Raw genomic sequence first — 20673 nt, 5'->3', positions numbered from 1 at the left:
ATTAGGTCGAGATCTATATTCTTAGGTCTTTGAATTCGGTTGTGTAGGGCTAGGGGTAATAATGTCTTTGCGATCTTATATGGCGTTTTCATTTCCAAATGACCCAGTTTGACGACGTCGACGTCTACATGAGGAAGAAGGCAACGTTCAACGAAGATCATACATATCTTCATCATTTTTTGGAATGGATGAAAGGAGGGTGACATCCTCATATTTGTAAGGTGATGAGAGCTCGGCAGGAGAAAGAGAGTGGACTATGTTTAATTTTGGGAAATAGGAGGCTTCTTGCCTTTTATTAGTGCGCCGAGGTCCTCAACCCTTTGATGCAAAATGGCCTATGACTTCTTTGGTTGTTTATTCTATATTATAGACCGACTATCTGAGCCCTTTTTATATTGGGCTTGCCTGCTGGTGGATCTGACATGTTGGTAGTCCGAGCATCTCGTTTAGCTTTGTGCTTCAACTTTTAGCCTAGACCAGTATTATGTGTCTACAAAATGGCACTCTTACGGAGTTTGAAAAACTTTTTTATTTTGAAAAGGAATATCCAAGTTTGACTATAGAGACTAAATTATTTCTTCTTCAGGAGGGACACATGATGAAAGACTAGGTAAACCCCATTCATCTATTCATCTGGACTTATTTAATTTAAAAGTGGTTAAAAAGATGGGGATAAAACTTTTGAGACTTGTTTATCATGATTTATAAAGATATTTAAGGGTTTAGACTTTGGAGTAACCTTTTACTTTATGGGAATTAATTATGGTGTCATTTCACTCTTTTAAGGGTTTATGGTATCATTTTTACATTCTTTCCGGTTTCTTGAATAACATTTTATGCGATTAGGGTTTAGGGTAACATTTTACGCCATCTAGTTTTTAGGCTGGCCTTTACTCTTTCGAGGGTTTTGATCTCGTATTTCATTACAAGAGGTAGTATATTCCTTCTTTCATTTTTAATTAAGCTCTCTATGTTTATCATTTTATTTGTTTTTTATTTTCAAACAAAAATAAGTCCGTGTAAAAACTTAGAAAATAAATTTGTTGGCTTAAAATTATTTTAAAATTATAAATTGGAAGCTTATAATAAGTGCTTATAACATAAAATAATCTTAAAGTTAGTTTTTGACTTATAAAAAATAATGTGTTATTAATGTAAATAAAATTTTACTCTAATTAGAGGTCGGATCCTTTGTTACTAAAAATCCCCTGCTACTCCCTCTCACATTTTGCCCTTCCTGTGAGAAGGAAGGGGAGAGCAGACAATATTTGGTAGCAGACAAACATGATTGCTCTAATTAGCAGTAACATCAATATGACCATTCTTTCCGATTAAGCTTTTTTTTAATAGTTTGGTGGTCTCGTCTCTGTCGTTATTTTTATAATAACATATTAATAAGAAAACATGTGCATGTGCAGTTGCAGGCTTTGACTACCGCCCAATAAAATAAAACGCCTTAATTTGACAATTCAAACATTTAAAAAATATATAAAATTAAGTTAAACTACAAAATAATTGTAGGAAAAAAAGGTTTCATATTGGTTTTACTTTTACATGAGAAAATGAAAGAGAACCAACCTAAGCTTGTGGATGTGATTGTCAATAGTAAAAAGATTAACAATAATATTCTAATTAACAACAATATATAAAAATATTTTGACAGCCTAATAATGTGTAAGTTTTTCACAATCAAACTATCATAATCATATAGAATCTAATTATTTTCTTCTTTTTATTTCTTTCGTTGAATGGGCACATCTTTGGCGGAGGAAATTTCAATACAAGAGTGAGTTAATTTAAGATTTCTCATTTGATCATCTTCTAGCACTAAACTATTTATATAATAACATTTTCCAAATTCACTCTATCCTTAATTAATTTCATTTAAATGTAAAATAATTCTATGATATGTTTGGAGAAAATATGTGAAAGATTGATAATTGATGTGAAAGATCAAAATACCTATACATTCAATCTTTCACGGTTTCACCCTCATTAGAACTTCTTGTATATCTTCTCAACACATATATATATTTTTTTATTTTGTTTACATATAAGTTGATCATAAAAGATTAGTGGGTTAGTGTTATTAATTAATAATAGTGAATATATATAAATTCAAAATGTTTAATTTCTTGTTATTTTATCATTTTGTTCTGTGTTTCTTTAATCTAAAACAACTTAAAGAGAAAAAGAAAAAACATACCACTTAACAATATTAAAATTTTGAGTTAACTCTTAAAATCTTTACATAAAGTTAATGATACTTAAAGTAAACTCTTAAATAAGTAAATTCTTACAATTTTAAATTTACGATAATAACATTTTACGATTTTACGAGTTTATAAATAATTTCGATTTTGTGATTTTATACGATTTTACATTAAAAAAAATAATTTTATATTTAAGAAATAAAGTTATTATTTATTCAAATAAACTAATTTTGTAAATATAATTTTTTACATACTATTTATTTATTATTATTTTTTAATTAATTTTATATTTAAATATATGAAATTTTAAAATTGGTTAAGTATAAATACTTAATTATATATATATATATATAATAATAATAATAATAATATATAACTATTATTTTTTAAAATTAAACTTTTACTATCTTAAGTAAAATCTAGATTTTACAAGTTATAATGCCAATTATTTTATATAAAGTCGATTTTTACATTTTATATATATATATATATATATAATTATAATACCTATTATATAAAAAAAATTATATTATTTATTAAAAATATTAATATAATTAAAAGAAAAAATCAATTAAATAAGTAAGTAAATAATAATATAATTTGAAGTCTACTAGCATAGATATTCCTTTCGCATTGGCTGATACTAAACACCAATTGTAACGGACCCAAGCCTGATCTTCATTGGCCTAACTTAAAAAAGCCCATCAGTTAGAAGAGTAGAATTAGTTAAATGTTGTTACTAGATAGAACTCTAGTATTTCAAAGAGAAAGAAAATAGATTGACATTGTTTGAAAAAAAAAGTTAGATCGAAAGAAAATATCATTTCTTCATAATATTGTAAAGATCTATCTTATTTCTCAGCTATAATATTGTAAAGATCTATCAATTTTCTTCTGTTTCTTTTAATTTCTCATTTAAATAATTAAGGACAATAAGAAAAATGGAAAAAAGACGTTAGAAGAGAAAAAAAATAAATAACAAGTCAAAAGTCCTATACATTACTCAAGAAGATTCATGATGTCATAGCCTAAAAACTGAGGAATCAAATTATAAGGTACAAGGCTCTAATAAAGGACATCTTCAATGGCATATGTAAATAAATCATATAAGAAACAAAATAAAACTAAGAGTGAAATAATAAATAGAACTTCTTATTTTGGGACTAATTATAATTTAGAATATTTTATTTTGAACCTCACAATTTGAGACTTCTTATTTGAGGTCACTTACAACTTAGAGTCTCTTTTTTCGAACATCAAAAGTTAGGGCTTCTTATTAGGGTGAGGCCAATTACAATTTGGGGCTCCGCATTCTCAGGTTGGTACAAAATGGGTTTTACTCTAACGGATATAGACGTCCGTCAAAAAAAATATATTACGTGGCCTTTATAATTAAAATTTTAATAGTGACACATAATTCTAAATTCCATAAACCCGGATAAACTTCATTTCATCACGATGTGAAGAGGAGGAGAGTCAAGGTAGGATGAGGGTAGATGAGTGTTGCGAGGATTAGGGTAGGGTTTGACAAAGTACTGAATTATGTGATTTTATAATTTAGGGCAGCGAAAGCAGTGTTTTCAAGAAAAATAATTTAGATGAAAAGAATGATGGCTAGATTTGTTTGATTTGGTTTAAATATATATATTTTTGTTTTATCAAGTTTAAATTTTAGATAGAAAATAATAGTTTTAAATTAACTAAAAATTCAAATAATATTTTTTTATTAAACAATATTTTTAATAAAACCCCTCAAATAATTACCAAATCAAACAAGCCATTAGAGAGCCTATTTAGTATTTTCTTAATAAATTAATTAAAGCTGTATGCAAAAAGTAAAAAAAGAAAAAACACATGTGATACTGCATTTATTAACTCTATTATTTCACTCATTAAGAAGAAATACTTGTTGTGGTCATGATTGCAATTAAAATAAAGCTGTGGATTAATAATAAACGTAAATAAGTTGAGGGGTGATATTGATAATACTTAAATAGTAGAGCTTATGAGTGAAATGTAGGGCGCCTATATATAATTAAGGTTCTCTATCATCTTCTTGTGTTTTTTTTTTTTATGTTTAAACTTCAATCTAGAAATTCAAAATTTTACAATTTAAATTTTTTCAAAATTTATTATTATTTTTTGTTTAATTAAGTAATAACTTAACTTAAAAAAATCAATTTGAGAAATTAAGAATTCAATCTCAAATCTCTCAAAGTTATATATATGAGAGCAATATTTTTTTTTTAATTGTTTTAATGTAATAAATATTAAATTATTTTTAAAATATAATATTTCAAACTTTATTAAGATTTTCAAAATAATATCAAAAAATTATGATTGAAATTAGTATTGGCTATATTTAAAAATTAATAAGATAATATTTGAAGTTGTTTTTATAATAAATAATAATTTTAAACTATTAAAGGCTAAATATCATCGATGTTCAATGATCAAAAGTTAACACCAATCACTCATCTCTCAAAAACTCTTGGTCTTCTCTCTTGGTTTCATGAAACCGAAGAGTTATCATTTAATGTTACTTGTAACCTTTCATTTACTATCTTCTTATGTAAATTTTAATATCAATTGAATCGGATTGAAGAGAAAGTTATATGAGTTTTGGATTCTATATTGAATCGTGTTCACGTACAAATGAACAAAATGGTGTCGTCGAATGTAAGATTCGCTAGCTAAAAGAAACGTGTCTCACTCTTTTTACTGATGTCTTTATCTTTTGAGATGATGTCTTTCTATAAACTCATCTCGTTAACATGTCTTCCTCTAAATGTCTCAAGCACACAAGTTATCCTTATTTTTGTTATCCTCTATTTATATTTAAAATTATAAAATCTCTCTCATTTATGTCTTTATCTTTTGAGATATTATTTTTATAATAAATAATAATTTTAAGCAATTGTCAATTTGATTATTTAACATATATCTATTTGATGTTAGACTGAAGTTAACGGGTGAAAAAAAAGAAAGGTAAACACATTTAAAAGGAAATCTATATATATATAATGATGCTTAATTTTTAAAGTATCCGGATTGCCGGGTCGAGAGCTGTGGTTAATTTAAAGTGTCCGGATTGCCGGGTCGAGAGCTGTGGTTAATTTGGATACTTGGGTCAGATTGTTGGTTGACCCGTTTTTAAATTTAAAACGGTTAAAAATAAAATTAAAATTGCTAGAAGTATGTTTCGAACTTGCAACCTAACAAAACAAGTACAACTCTTTAACCAACTAGGCTACAAAGACTTTATATTTTAAATTCAACACCAAATTTGATAAACGCGGGACGTTTTAATATTAATATAAGTTCAACTTTTTAACTAACTAATCTATATATATAATATGCTTAATTTTTAAAGTGTCCGGATTGCCGGGTCGAGAGCTGTGGTTAATTTGGATACTTGAGTCGGATTGTGGGTTGACCTGTTTTTAAATTTAAAACGGTTAAAAATAAAATTAAAAATGTTAGAGGTATGTTTCGAACTTGCAACCTAACAAAACAAGTACAACTCTTTAACCAACTAGGCTACAAAGATTTAATATTTTAAATTCAACACCAAATTTGATAAACGCGGGACATTTTAATATTAATATAAGTTCAACTTTTAAACTAACTAATCTATATATATATAATGATGCTTAATTTTTAAAGTGTCCGGATTGCCCGGGTCGAGAGCTGTAGTTAATTTGGATACTTGGGTCGGATTGTGGGTTGACCCGTTTTTAAATTTAAAACGGCTAAAAATAAAATTTAAAATGCTAGAGGTATGTTTCGAACTTGCAACCTAACAAAACAAGTACAACTCTTTAACGAACTAGGCTACAAAGACTTTATATTTTAAATTCAACACCAAATTTGATAAACGCGAGACGTTTTAATATTAATATAAGTTCAAATTTTTAACTAACTAATATATAATGATGTTGGGTAAATGGATACTTGGTTTGGATTGTGGGTTGACCCACCCATAAACTTAAAACGGTTAAAAATAAAATTAAAAATGTTATCTGTAATTTTTTTCACGGTTTTTTATATTATTACTCGTGCAAATGCACGGGCTAAATGCTAGTATTGATTAAAAATCCTTTATTTGTTAATAAAGGATACGATAGAATTTAGATGCTTGCAAAAAAAATGTTTGTTTCTAATTTCATCATTAATAAGAGTTTAATAATATTAATGGGTGAATAAAGATAGTTGTTACTAAGTTAGTAAAATTGTATAATTTGAATAAATAGTAATTCACTATATATAATATAATATTTTTGGGAAAAATATATAATATAATATAAAAGGCTAAGATTAGGGATGTTCTAAGCAGGTTTAAAATAAGCCTTTAACAAATCATTATAAATAATTTTTATAACAAATCAAACTTTGGACAATGTAGTTTTTAAAAATTAAATATCATTTAAAGTTAATTTAAGATAATCTTAGAGCACGTTTGAGGAAATGGTTTTTTGAGTTTTATAATTTTTTTTTAAAATCGTTTTGATTAAAATTAAACAAAGAATTGTGTTTATTGACCAAAATTTCAAGTAAAAATTATTAAAATAGAAAAAAAAAAATCAAAGATCAAACAAGCATTTAGTGGGATTATGACTAGCTCAAAACTAATATGGAAATATGAAATAAAAAAATGAGTTACAAAAACAATTATTATTTTATTTTTGTTGAAATTATTAATTAACCTCAATTTAATCACATGTGTTATACGTAAATAGACCGTATCATGTTCATGCATTCAACATTTCTAAAGTGAAAAGGTTTTCTTGAAAATTTTAATGTAACAAATTATAGATATTAATTTATTAAAATATTTAATTTGGAATTAAATATGAAAAACAATGACAATAGTTGGAGTAGAGCACTATTATTTTAATTTGAAATAAAACTCATGCTGCATTCATTATTATTGTTACTTATCGGTGCTCTCTATTTAGAATGACTAAATGTAAATAAAATAGATAACATATTGAATTCAAATTAAGGGTGAATAAAATAATTGAGAAATTAAGTTGGTAAAATATATAAAAGATGGTGGGAGCTTATTTTGAGAATAAATTTTTTATGAATAAACTATTTTATTTTTTGAAAGTACAAATTAAAATTGTGATATAAATATTATCATAAATTATAATTAAAAAAAATAATCAAGAATAAACTATTTAATTACAAGGTATCAAATATGATTATAGTGTTTTTTCTTCCATTTAGTAAAGATATTAAATAAAAGTATTCTATTTAATATCCAACTTTGATTCTAAACGCACATAAAAAAAAATTATAAACGAATTTGTTACCATTTATGTACTAACACAAAAATAAAACAAGTTAAAAAATATGCCACTTAAATATGAAAAGCAAACTGAATCATCCCACGTTGTAAATAAATTAATATTATTTTATGTTTGCTATAAAATTACTATTTTAAATACTAACACAACAAAAAAGTTAAAAATTGAATTACGAGTTAAAAAAAGGGGAAATTTGATGAAATGGCCCCCATAACAGGGGAAATTCCAAAAAGGGCCCGCGCCTGCTAATGTTGGCAAAAAGGGCCCTTTTGCCCTACGAAATGTCAGAAATACCCCTCGGGCGTCAGATTTTACGCTCATTGACGCGAATCACCACTCACGCGATTTAATCTGAATCGCGTGAGTTCATCAACGCGATTTAGATGAAACGCGTGAATGGCAATTCGCGTTTTTAAATGTACGTGAATTACCATCCACGCGTTTCATCTAAATCGCGTTGATGAACTCACGCGATTTAGATTAAATCGCGTGAGTGGTGATTCGCGTCTTTAGTCTTATATATTACTTTTCGGCCCTAATTTAAAACAAAACCTCCCCGATTCTCCCTCCCACTCCAATTTTTAAAACCACGTCTTCTCAACTGCCGACTTCCTTCAACATAGATCAAGATCATCGTTCCTCAACATCGTTCCTCGTCCAACATCATCGACTTTCCACTCTATTCGACATCATCGTCTTTTTCCGCCGTCTATTCGACATATTCCGGTGAGTTTAGGGCTTTAAGTTTTAGGGTTAGGTTTTAGAAGTGTATTATGCCGTTTATATTGATGTAGTTAGGGTTTAGGGTTTGGTTCTAGTTTCGTTTATGTGTGTAAATGCTTTTAGGTTATATGACGAGTATTGTATCAATGTTCTTATTCTGCATGCATACATTTCACGTTTATTCATTCATTTCTCGTTTAAGAAATGACATTTCCATGTTTGTTATGTTCTTGTGAAGAAGTGGTATTTTTGTGTTTTCTTTGACTGTGTAGGCTTAAGGTTTAACTTTTGCTGCTTTACTGCTTAATTTTCATCTGTTCTTATTCTTCTTTACTGCTTTACGTTTAATAGAATGCCAATGAGACATGATGAGTTGTTGATTTAAGAAATGACAAATCATATGCTTAATGTATTTAGAACTGTCCATTACTGCACCTTAATGTATTACTGCACCTTTACTGCACCTTAATGTATTAAGAAATTTGCAAGCATTTCTCAATGATTAATTCGATTTGCTTATTCCCATTTTCTTCCTTGTTTTGTATATGGAGTCCACTATAATACCCGAGTTTGCTGGGAGGGTATCCTGGAAAACCAATATGGGAAATATTGCTGCCAAGTTTGCGAAGATGAATATAACTGAAAGGGTAGAGGAAACCCAATTCAGATTCTTATTCAAAGGGCACCCGTTACTCCGTTTCTCAGGAACGATTATACACCACATGCTCCTCAGGAAGTCCAGCTCAAATTCTATGGAGATGAAGTTCCTTGTGAATGGAGAAGAGCTGTGCTTCGGGATGAGGGAGTTTGCATTGGTTACAGGTCTCAATTTTGGGAGATTCCCTGCGGAGCAAACAATTTTCAACCAGGTTGAAGAATCTCCAACTTTGGTTCTTAAATATTTTAAACGTATTCCACTTATTAGAATAGGAGACCTTCATTCAAAATTCTTGTCCTGCTCTGATAGGGAAGATGCATGGAAATTGGGGCTGGTATACCTTGTTTCCCATTATCTCTTTGCCCTTGACCCGAAGAGGATAATAAATATGAAACTCTTCAGCATGGTCGATGACATCGACACCTTCCTCAATTTTCCATGGGGAAAGGTGGCCTTTAGAGCAACCATGAAGGGTTTGACCAAAGACCTTGATCGCTACAGGAAGCTATATCTGTAGAAGAAGAACAAAGACAAAGACAAAGATGTCGATGTTTATTATACCGTATATGGGTTCGCACTAGCCTTACAAGTGTGGACTTATGAGGTGATCCAAACGTTTGTCCCCAATCTTACAATTAAAACGACGCTTCAAACGGAAGAGCCTGTCTGCTCAAGGATAATACAGTACAAATCAAAGAGGAAGAGCACTGCCTCTGATCTTCACACTGCCCTGCAAGGCAAGATTGTTAAGAAAATGGAATTGTCTGAAGAAGAGAAGATCTTATATGCTGGGGATGACTTTGAAGATATGGGAGGTAATGTTTATGATGTCTTTTTTGATCTTGACTGCAGAAAGAGGAAATTTGGAGATATTGACGATGGAGTTCCTCATAAAAAAACTGTCATGAGGAAGAAAAGACAAATTACTCCAGCCAAAGCCAAACCTTCCACAAGAAGAAGAACCCGCAACCCTACCCCCAGCACCAGCACCAGCACCACCAGCTCTTATTCTGTCGAGAGCGCCACGAGTAGAAAAGACGAAGACGAAGACGAAGAATCCTCTCCCCCAACTCCAACAGCAACAACTCCCCACGATAGATGTAGATTGGATGAACTTTCGAAGGAGCTAAATGAATTCAAAACTGTAATGAGAAACGAAATAACTCTCATCAAAACTGAAATGAGAAATGAAATAAGTCTCATCAAAACCGAAATGAGAGATGAAATAATTCTTATTAAACGAATGTTAAAGCAACTACAACAAGGGGAGAAAAAGAAGGAGAATGATGAAGAAAAGGACGAGGGGGATTTTGAGGTGAACACTGATGTATGAGTTTGAATGATGATAAATTTCGTGCATTTGACATTTCTTGCATTTGGTCTAATTAAATGATTTTTTCTTTTTTGTAGGATGGGAAGGGAGACAATGTTGTGCTGATTTTGAAGAAAGACAATGTTGGGCTTGTGGAGGAGAATGAAGTTGAGGTATGTATTTCTTGCATTTCCTTGCTTTTGGATAATTGGTGCATTTCTTGCATTTGGACTAATTGAAGGCTTTTATGTTTATTGTAGGATGGACAGGAGGGAGACAATGATGTGCTGATTTTGGAGGAAGACAATGTTGGGCTTGTGGAGGAGAATGAAGTTGAGGTATGTATTTCTTGCATTTCCTTGCATTTGGATAATTGGTGCATTTCTTGCATTTGGACTAATTGAAGGCTTTTCTGTTTATTGTAGGATGGACAGGAGGAAGACAATGTTGGGCTTGTGGACAAAAACAATGTTGGGGAGGACAATGAAAATGAAGAGAAGACAGTTGAAGATGGTGTTAAAAATACTGAGGTATGCATTTCTTGCATTTCTTGCATTTGGTGCAATTCGCGCACTTTTCCTATTTCTTGCATTTGGACTAATTGAAGGGCTTTTCTGTTTCTTGTAGGATGGACAAGAGAAAGACATTGTTGGGCTCTTGGAGAAAAACAATGTTGGGGAGAGTTTGCAAGAAATAGGAAAAGTGCGTGAATTGCACCAAATGCAACAACATCACAAGAATTGAAAACAGTTCAACAACATCACAAGAATTGAAAAAAGTTCAGCAACATTACCATAACCGATGAGAGTTTGCTCGTAGAGTTTCAGGAAATCCAATGCCGCAACTTTTTACCATAAGTTAGCTTCAATGAATCTAATGGGATAAGAGCTCCCTATCCAATAGGTCCATTGAAGCAAACTTGTGGTTAATTCTTGGAACATTGTATCTCCACGAAACATACCAGTAAACTCTACCTCAAAGCTTAATTGGCGTGAGTGAGAATCAATAAGCATGAGTGAAATCAGCTACACTATGCCAGCATGCAAACCCTAAACCTAAATACTATAATAACAACATAGTATTGATTCCCATTCAATCGAATACAACCCTAAACCTTAATACTTGAATAACAACATAGTATTGATTCCCATTAATTCGAATACAACCCTAAACCTTAATACTATAATAACAACATAGTATTGATTCCCATTCAATCGAATACAACCCTAAACCTTAATACTAGAATAAAATAGTATTGATTCCCATTCATTCGAATACAACCCTAAACCTTAATACTAGAATAACAACATAGTATTGATTCCCATTCAATCGAATACAACCCTAAACCTTAATACTAGAATAACAACATAGTATTGATTCCCATTCATTCGAATACAACCTAACTGAACTATAATTTAACTAACATAGTGTTCATAATCACTAAAAACCATAAAATAAACATACCCATTTTGAGAACAAAGAGTAGTGGGTCAGCTGCTGCTGCTCGTGGTCGAGTTCTTCAGGGTCTCGTGGTGTCGTCGTAGTCGTCAGCTGCTGCTGTTCGTGGTTGAGTTCTATAGGGGAGGGTCGAGTCGGAGTGGCGAAAGCGAGAGAAGAGAGAAGGGGAAATTAGTGATTCGTGGTTTTGTTATAAATTAGGGCACAAAAATATTATATACGTTGAAAGAAGAGAATTGTAATTCACGCGTTTTATCTAAAACGCGTGAATAAACTCACGCGTTTTAGATGAAACGCGTGAATGCATTTCACGTTAAAATGCGTGAGTTTATTCACGCGTTTTAGATGAAACGCGTGAATGCATTTCACGTTAAAATGCGTGAGTTTATTCACGCGTTTTAGATGAAACGCGTGAATAACAACATTGTTCCTTGTTCCTTGTTGTTTGAGTTATGTGGCGAATATGCGTGAATAACAATATTGTTCCTTGTTCCTTGTTGTTTGATTATACACAATACGCGTGAGTTATGAGGATAAGTTATGATATTGTTAATAGAAGAATATTCAGTAATATAAACCACCATAAATAGAAGAATATTCAGTAATATAAACCACCATAAATCATAAATATCCAAATTAAGTATTGTTATAAACCATAAATATCATAAATAACCCATAAATAGAAGAACAATAAGTCTAAACAACTCCAAATTAAGTAAGCAAATACTGCAAATCACAAGCAGCAACAGATTGAAGCAACTTTGTCTGAGGAACAACATGTTCATCCAATATCCATGACATAGCAGCCGCTGTCTCATAAAGCCAATTGTCGGGAAGAACATCAAAATCCTTTTCAATTGGTCGACACCTGCTGTATATCTCGAAATATACTATTATAGTTTTCGCATCCCTTAGCTCAGCAAATGGATAATCTGGATTATCCGATTCTTTAATACTACCACCTCCAACAACTATTAATTCAATGAGATCCTGTTTGTAAAGTGTGTTGAAATTCCCTATAAATATAAAAATGTAACCGTCGAACAGTTTCGAACGCTGAAAAACAAACAAAGAAGATAATTTCAGTTATCATGCAAAATAAGAAAAGTACAGATAGGAGGAATAAGACCAAACTCACATTATTCAACAACAGAAGTCTGCCTTTTCTAGGACCACCTTGGGCTCCATGATTATCATGTTTAACCTCATAAGGTTCCTCATCAACACAGTTTTGGGTTTTCAATGATGATTTTATCCCTAAACAAAACAATTTTTATATTAATTTAACAGACATATGTATGAAAATAATCGTGTTAACAGAGACTCACAATCAATAGTAAGGACCCATTTCCCGTTCAGAATTGCCTTCAATACTTTTTGAGTTCGGCCGCATGCACCATTAGGATCAGTGTAAGCAATAACATGGGTTACATCTTCTCTCCACTTCGGAGACACCCTTGCACCAAAAGTGCGAGCAAATTCAACTATCAACAACTGTGTAAAACAATAATATAATGGTTATTACATACAAAACTAGTTAATATGGACATAGTAGAGAGAATAGAACATACATTATTTTCAGGTGATAATTGATTGGGACATAAGGTCATAACAGTGTTTGTTGCCTGCATATTATAAAAAAAAAGGAGTTTTGTTATTAAATACATAAATATAAACATTTCAATTCAATATAACAACCATTTTATTACATACCATTTTGTTGAACGAACTGAGAAACCACAACGGCATCTCCTGATCTAAATATTACAATATCCATCATTATAAACAGCAGAATATACATCAATAGCTAACCATACAATATTCATGTAATTGAAAATCAACAATCAATTAGTATATATAGGAAAACCAACAATCAATCAGTATATATAGGAAACGGCATAATATACATCAAAACCAAACCTTAAACCCTAAATACAACAATTTCCATGAATATAAATGGCAGAATATACATCGAAACCTAACCTTAAACCTAAATACTATAATATCTATCAATATAAATGGCAAAATATACATCGAAACCTAACCCTAAACCTAAATACATCTATAACCATTATAAACGGCATAATATACATCAAAACAAAACCCTAAACCTAAATACATCCATATAAATGGCAGAATATACATCGAAACCTAACCCTAAACCCAAATACTTCGATATACATAGGAAACGGCATAATATACATCAAAACCAAACCTTAAACCCTAAATACACCAATATCCACGAATATAAACGGTATAATATACATCAAAACCTAACCCTAAACCTAAATACATCAATATATATAGGAAACGGCATAAAATACATCAAAACCAAACCCTAAACCTAAATACATCCATATCCATGAATATAAACGGTATAATATAAATCGAAACCTAAACCTAAACCTTAAACCCTAAACTGACCTGATGATGTTGAAGAACGATGATGTTGGAAGGATCCCGATGATGTTGGAAGGATCCCGATGATGTTGAGGAACGATGATGTTGAGGAACGCTGATGTTGAGGAACGATGATCTTGATGGATGTTGAAGGATGTAGGAATGGAAAGTCGGTCGCAGTCGGAGTGGGAGGCAGAATCGGGGAGGTTTTGTTTTAAATTAGGGCCGAAAAGTAATATATAAGACTAAAGACGCGAATCACCACTCACGCGATTTAATCTAAATCGCGTGAGCTCATCAACGCGATTTAGATAAAACGCGTGGATGGTAATTCACGTACATTTTTAATCAAAGTTTTACTAATAAATCATTAAAACACTGTTAGACAAAATAATTTGACCCAACAATTTCCCATTTTTTGTTAATGTTAAAACTTTGCACAATTAATTAGATAAGATATGCACCCATCAAATTAAAGTAAGAATAACATTTGTTCACAAACTTAAAAAGTAAGTTCCAAAGACCAAATTCCAAAAACCAAGTTCAGAAACCAACAAAAAATAATTGACAAGAAAAGAGATTATTGTTCTTCCCTTTTCACGTTTGGATACGCAAACCCTTCACCGGTCAGGAGGTTGCGAAAAGGAGGGAGAGCTCGACCACCACGACCACTTCTTCCGCCACCAAGATCACCACTACGACCACCACCTCTCTTGTTTGGTTTGCAACCACCTACATCAACAATTTTCCACTTAGATTTGGTGTCAGTTGAAACACCTCCTCTACTACTTCCAGCGCCTTTAGAACTTCCTTCCCCCCTTTTAACATCATCAACGATAAGGGCCTACTCTTTGTCAGCTGCAACATATGCATCTTCCACAGCTTGAAGTTGTCTGGCGAAGGAACCAACTTGTTCCATACATTCAACGTTGGCTCTATTCATATGATTAGTTAACTCAACCATCTAACCTTGAACCAAATTCATTCTGGTCATAACTTCTTGATGAAGTTCTAAGTTGAACTCCCTTTCACAATCAAACCTTTCAGACTGCCGTTTGAAGAAGTTCTTTTCAAATTTGGAGTAAGTGTTGTTGAGGATGTTGATCTCATAAGTGTTCCTCTTCATGGTCTTCTCCATTTCTTTTTGAGTTCCAAGAAGAGAAGAAAATTCTTTCTTGTTTGATCTTTGACCCTTTTCAATACTTATCATTTTGGATTGCAAGGCCAACACATTCTTCTGAAGAGTGATCATCATCTCAGTCATAGACTTTAAAATCATTGCCCCTCCGTGGGAAGTTTCTTCATTAGATGACATTTCTTGAGAATAGGCAGAAGCTGTTTGAATAGACTGATAAGATTATGAACCTGCAAAGACTTCTCTGGTTCATCTGCCTCTATAACATCTTTAGAGTTAACCTCATCTTTCAGAATGTCTTCACACACATTATGAACTTGTTCAGAAGGTCCGTCTAAGTGAAAAGGTAGATCAACAACCTTTTCATAGACATCCGCATCTATAGCTCCAAGAGATGGTCGAGGAAGCGAAGAGCCGAGAATGAAGCATTGAGATAACGGTAGTTCTTCTGACGACGTATCATTGTTGTCTTGTTCCCCCTCAGCGGAAGAATTCTTATCAGATTCTTTTTCTTGTGAGGGTTCCCCCTCAGATCGTGCTACAAATCGTGCTACAATAGACTGATTGGCTTCAGTCTCATTCACTAGAGAATTCTCTGTTTCAAGAACAGGGGATTCCAGCACATCATTTTCCCGAAAAACTTTCTGTTGACCAGGTTCAACATTATTCTCTTCTTCTTCAATGATTGGATTGGGTTGAACTGGATCCTGAGTCTGATCAATACTTGTCAGAGCCAGAAGACGATTTTCTTCAAAACACACATTACCCAACTCAATAAGATGAGCAATACCTAGATCATCTTCTGGTAAAATCAGGTTATTACCCTCAGAAATTTGCATTGACACATCTTCATCTGAAGGATTACCAAAGGGACTCACCCTGAATAGTTGGCATCGTGAACATATCTGAGGACAATCTGCTACCAAAATTGTGTGTTTCTTTCGAGCATGTCCAAATTGAAATATTTTCGCCACATTGACAATAAACACTAAATAAACCTACTAAGAACCTTGAGAAGAGGACATAACAATTAATGTTTTGCAATCTGGAAAATAAAATAGTTACAATTACAATTCTCACCAAAATAGTTCAAAAAATAAAATAGTTACCTTGAGAAGAACAATTATTTACCCCAAAAGTTCAAAAGGCAAGTTACAGTTCTCACCAAAATTATCTCCCGTTTTAGAGTTATATAAAAATCAATATATATGTCCAAGAACAACTATGTTACAGTGTTGGAACATTTTCATGCTATCAAGTTTGTAATAAATTATACAAATTTTAGAGTGATTTTTCTACATCAGGATCGGGATTATAATGATCTTCATCTCATTTGGTATAAAAAAAATAATTATACATATTATATTTTAGATCATAAAAAATATACAATTTTAGATAATGGAGACATGATTTCAAAATAGCCTAAAGTTATAATCAATCTTTTCAAGTGAACCAATTATAAGATTTAAGATTTAAAAAAACACATTTTATTTTTACCAGATTGAGCCTCTCAATCCATTAGATATACTGCTATCAACTTCACAAGATCTTAGAATCATGATTTATGATCAATCCTAATTTCCATTTTTCTACTTCAGCTTTCAAATCTCAAACTCAAAATGTATATATATATATATCATCGAGTTTCTTCAAATCCACTAAACACATCATTTCTAAATCGAGTAAAAACCTATTTAAACTAAATCTCAAGTCATTTGTTAATCAAAATCCATGTGAAATTGTTGAAAGAAGAATACAGAAAGATCTTTGTATTATTGTGTAAAAGATCATATATTGTATTTACACATAAGAGATTATTAATAGGCAATTAAGATTTAGTCGTTAAGATATAAATCTTTGAACTTCCTAACTGTTGAGCTTATCTATAAGCTTACAACGACTAATAAATATAAACTAATATATATATATATATATATTACATATTTTTAACACTCCCCCTCAAGTCAAGAGTAAAGAGGTTGATTACTCCTAATTTGTCGATGATGCTATCAAAGTTATTTTATCTAAAGCCTTCGTGAAAATATCAGCAAGTTGATCTTTTCTAGGTACAAATGGGGTTTCAATTTCACCAGATTGAACTTTCTCACGAAAAAAGTGACAATCAACTTCAATGTGCTTTGTGCGCTCATGGAATTCTGGATTTGATGCAATATATCTAGCAGTATTGTTGTCGCAATACATTTTTATGGTTTTGAGCTCAACTCCCAAGTCTTTAAGAATATATTTAATCCACATGAGTTCTCCGGTAGTGGCTGCCATAGCACGATATTCAGCTTCGGCGCTTGAACGGGCGACAGTATTTTGCTTCTTACTTCTCCACGTCACTAGATTTCCTCCAACGAATGTGCAAAAGCCGGTAGTTGACGTTCTGTTAAATCTGCCTGCCCAATCAGCATCAGTATAGCCAATGACGTCCATGTGGTTGTTTCTTTTCATCCATATGCCTACTCCAGGAGTAGTTTTAAGATAATGTAGAATCCTGTAAACAGCAGGAAGGTGTGAAGTTCTTGGAGTATGCATGAATTGACTTACATTACTAACTGCAAATGTTATATCAGGACGAGTAACTGTTAGGTAGATAAGTTTACCTACAAGTCTTTGATACATACCAATGTCATGAAGAGGTGTATCTTCTTCAGTGTTTAATTTAACAGTTGTTTCAATGGGAGTCTTTACAGGTTTTATAGTAAGCTTACCAGTTTCTTTTAATAAGTCCAAGACATATTTTCTTTGAGAAAGAAACAAACCTTTCTTAGAATGAGCAATTTCTATCCCAAGGAAATACTTGAGAGTGCCAAGGTCTTTAATGTCAAATTACTCCTACAGATACTTTTTAACCTTAAGGATATCACTTGAGCTATTACCTGTTACTATAATATCATGCACATACACAAGTACAATAGTAGTAGTGTTGCCAATAGTTTTAATAAAAAGAGAAGAATCGGCAGAACTTTTTCGAAAGTTGTGATTAACAAGGGCGCTACTAAGTTTAGCATACCATGCCCTTGGAGATTGTTTGAGTCCGTAAATAGCTTTATTCAACCTACAAACAGATTTTGAGTTAAGATTTTCCTCATAGCCTTGTGGGATAGACATATATACTTCTTCTTGCAGATCGCCTTGAAGAAAAGCATTTTTACATCCATTTGATGTAAATCCCAATTTTGATTCGCAGCAATAGATAATAATATTCTTACAGTGCTCATTTTTGCTACGGGTGCAAAGGTTTCCTCATAGTCTAATCCATAAGTTTGGGTGTATCCTTTGGCAACAAGACGGGCTTTGTATCTTTCAATTTTTCCTAAACTATCATACTTAATTTTGTATATCCATTTACAACCAACCACTTTCTCACTACAACAAAAATGACTTTCGACGACGCTTAAAAAGACTTCTGCCAACCTTTAAAAGCGTCGCCAAAAACATTACCGACACTTATTCTTGCGTCGCCAGAAGCAGGGTGGGCGCAAGTTTTTACCACGCTTATTTAAGCGTCGGTACAAGCGTTGCCGAAAGATTTAACAACGCTTATTTAAGCGTTGGCAACATTAAAAAACGTCGCTAAAAGTCTATTTTATTTTTATACTATTTTTTTAACAATCATTTTAAATTTTGTTTTTTTCTATTTTCATTTTAGATGTTATTTTTTTTATCTCTACTATTATCACATTTGTCCTTCATCTCTTTCAAGTGCCTGAACATAACTCTAAACCCTTAGGGTGAACCCATATTCTAACACATTATAACCTTAAAAACAATTCAGAAAGTAATGAACTCTCTCATATTTTATATACCAAAAACTTCTTCTTTTTTTCCGATGTGGGATAAATGTTATATTAACATAAAAAAAAATTATGAAGTCTGATAACACTCTACACCACAAATCTCAATATTAATCCTTCATTTAAGGCCGAGAACATAAGGAATCAAATGCTAACAGACATTTGACTATGCACAATTATGAGATATCTCTAAAAATGTTGGTACAACCAACAAATAAAATGCAGAAAAAGGCAAAGATATGGTCAATTAATAATTGGACCCCACTAAGTATTATTTGATTTTTAAAGAGTTATTCAATAAAAAAAATGAGAAAAACAATTTTACATTAACCAAAGACCTAACTAACATAAAAAATAACATAAAAAATAAGATCACCTTTCTGTGGATATACTACCAGCACCCCATCTTTCTTCATCTGTTGATGTACCCATTCCGCACCCCATCTTTCTTCATCTGTTGATGTACCCATTCCTAAAGATGTACCCACTCCTGCCATCCAATCTTCAAATAAAAGGTGCATGGGTTGATTTTACAGTAATTCCACTACTAGACCACACAACATAAACTATGCAGTACAGAAAAACCTAAAATCTTAACTTCACACAACCTTCACACAACTGTACTAGGATTACAAAGTAACAACATCTGGTTTGCAAAGTAGCCTCAAAAGTATAATAATCATGTTAATGAGCAGTTTGAACAAGAGAAGATACTTACAAAGAGGAAGAGATACTAATTATGATACACTTTCAAGAGGACTGAATTTTCAAAATGAAAGGTGACAGCAGGAAAATCATCATCCACACTGCATAAGTATAAAATGTAAAATGTAATAGTTATCTTTAGCCTGATATTGAATATGTAAATAAGTTTCAACAAAACCTTAAATAAGAGAATGACCAAGCTTCAACTGAATTTCCGAAAAACAAATAAAACAAACAGCTATGATGATATTATTATGTAGCATCATCCTTACAAAAGTATTCAGAGTATTTGGCCAAAGAAAACTAACTTTAATAAAACAATATTTATTTGTAAGCACATAAATGCGTAAACGATACCAACTTTCTCACAAGGAGCTACATACCTTCCGGAGTGCTGAAAGCATGTACACTGCTCATGAAGGGTTTGTAACTTTATATCAGGCTACTAGGGAATCTGATAGAAACAAAAACAATGTCAGGTAAAATCAAGATTATTAATTGTTTTCTGCTAAAAAAACCCAAGATTTAATGAGTCTAATGAAACAACAGTTGGAACAATGGATTATCTCACCTTCTTCACTAATGTCTGGTATATAACATCTGGGAAGTAAGCCAAAGTTGTACCACTGTCAATTATTGACTCTTTATAGTCTCCAGCATGTGATACATTTGTTGTTAGATTAAGAAATTCAGACCCAACTTGAACTGCTGTCATATTGACATTGTAATTTCAAATTTTAAAATTTATAGTTCTTCAATCATTCACTTTACTAGCCTTATTTCACTCTAAGACTTAGTCCTCAAAACCATTAATTCTTGAGTTGTGAAAAAAAGTTAGAACTATAGATATCTATATTTTGTTGAAGCTAAAATCAATTTAAAATCACGGATATCATTAAACCAGTTGTGATTCCAGTAACTTTGAAAGGAGAAAACTATCTCATATAGTGTAGA

At 31.7% G+C, this 20673-nt stretch overlaps 1 long non-coding RNA gene across 2 annotated transcripts; it reads right to left on the bottom strand.

The window, feature by feature from the left end:
* Positions 1–19408: 19408 nt before the first annotated feature.
* On the bottom strand, positions 19409–20442 carry LOC124922677. 2 transcript variants are annotated; one of them, XR_007097853.1, is made up of 4 exons: positions 20291–20442; positions 20103–20173; positions 19733–19820; positions 19409–19516 (listed from the first exon to the last, which is right to left on the bottom strand). It is a non-coding gene; the product is annotated as an uncharacterized LOC124922677 (long non-coding RNA). The 2 variants fall into 2 exon arrangements; XR_007097852.1 differs by having other exon boundaries at positions 19415–19820.
* Positions 20443–20673: the final 231 nt, after the last annotated feature.

This window comes from Impatiens glandulifera, chromosome 1, assembly GCF_907164915.1.
Source record: "Impatiens glandulifera chromosome 1, dImpGla2.1, whole genome shotgun sequence".
Taxonomy (NCBI): domain Eukaryota; kingdom Viridiplantae; phylum Streptophyta; class Magnoliopsida; order Ericales; family Balsaminaceae; genus Impatiens; species Impatiens glandulifera.
Note: the sequence above shows the minus strand (reverse complement) of the source record. Positions and strands in the feature narration are given on the sequence as shown.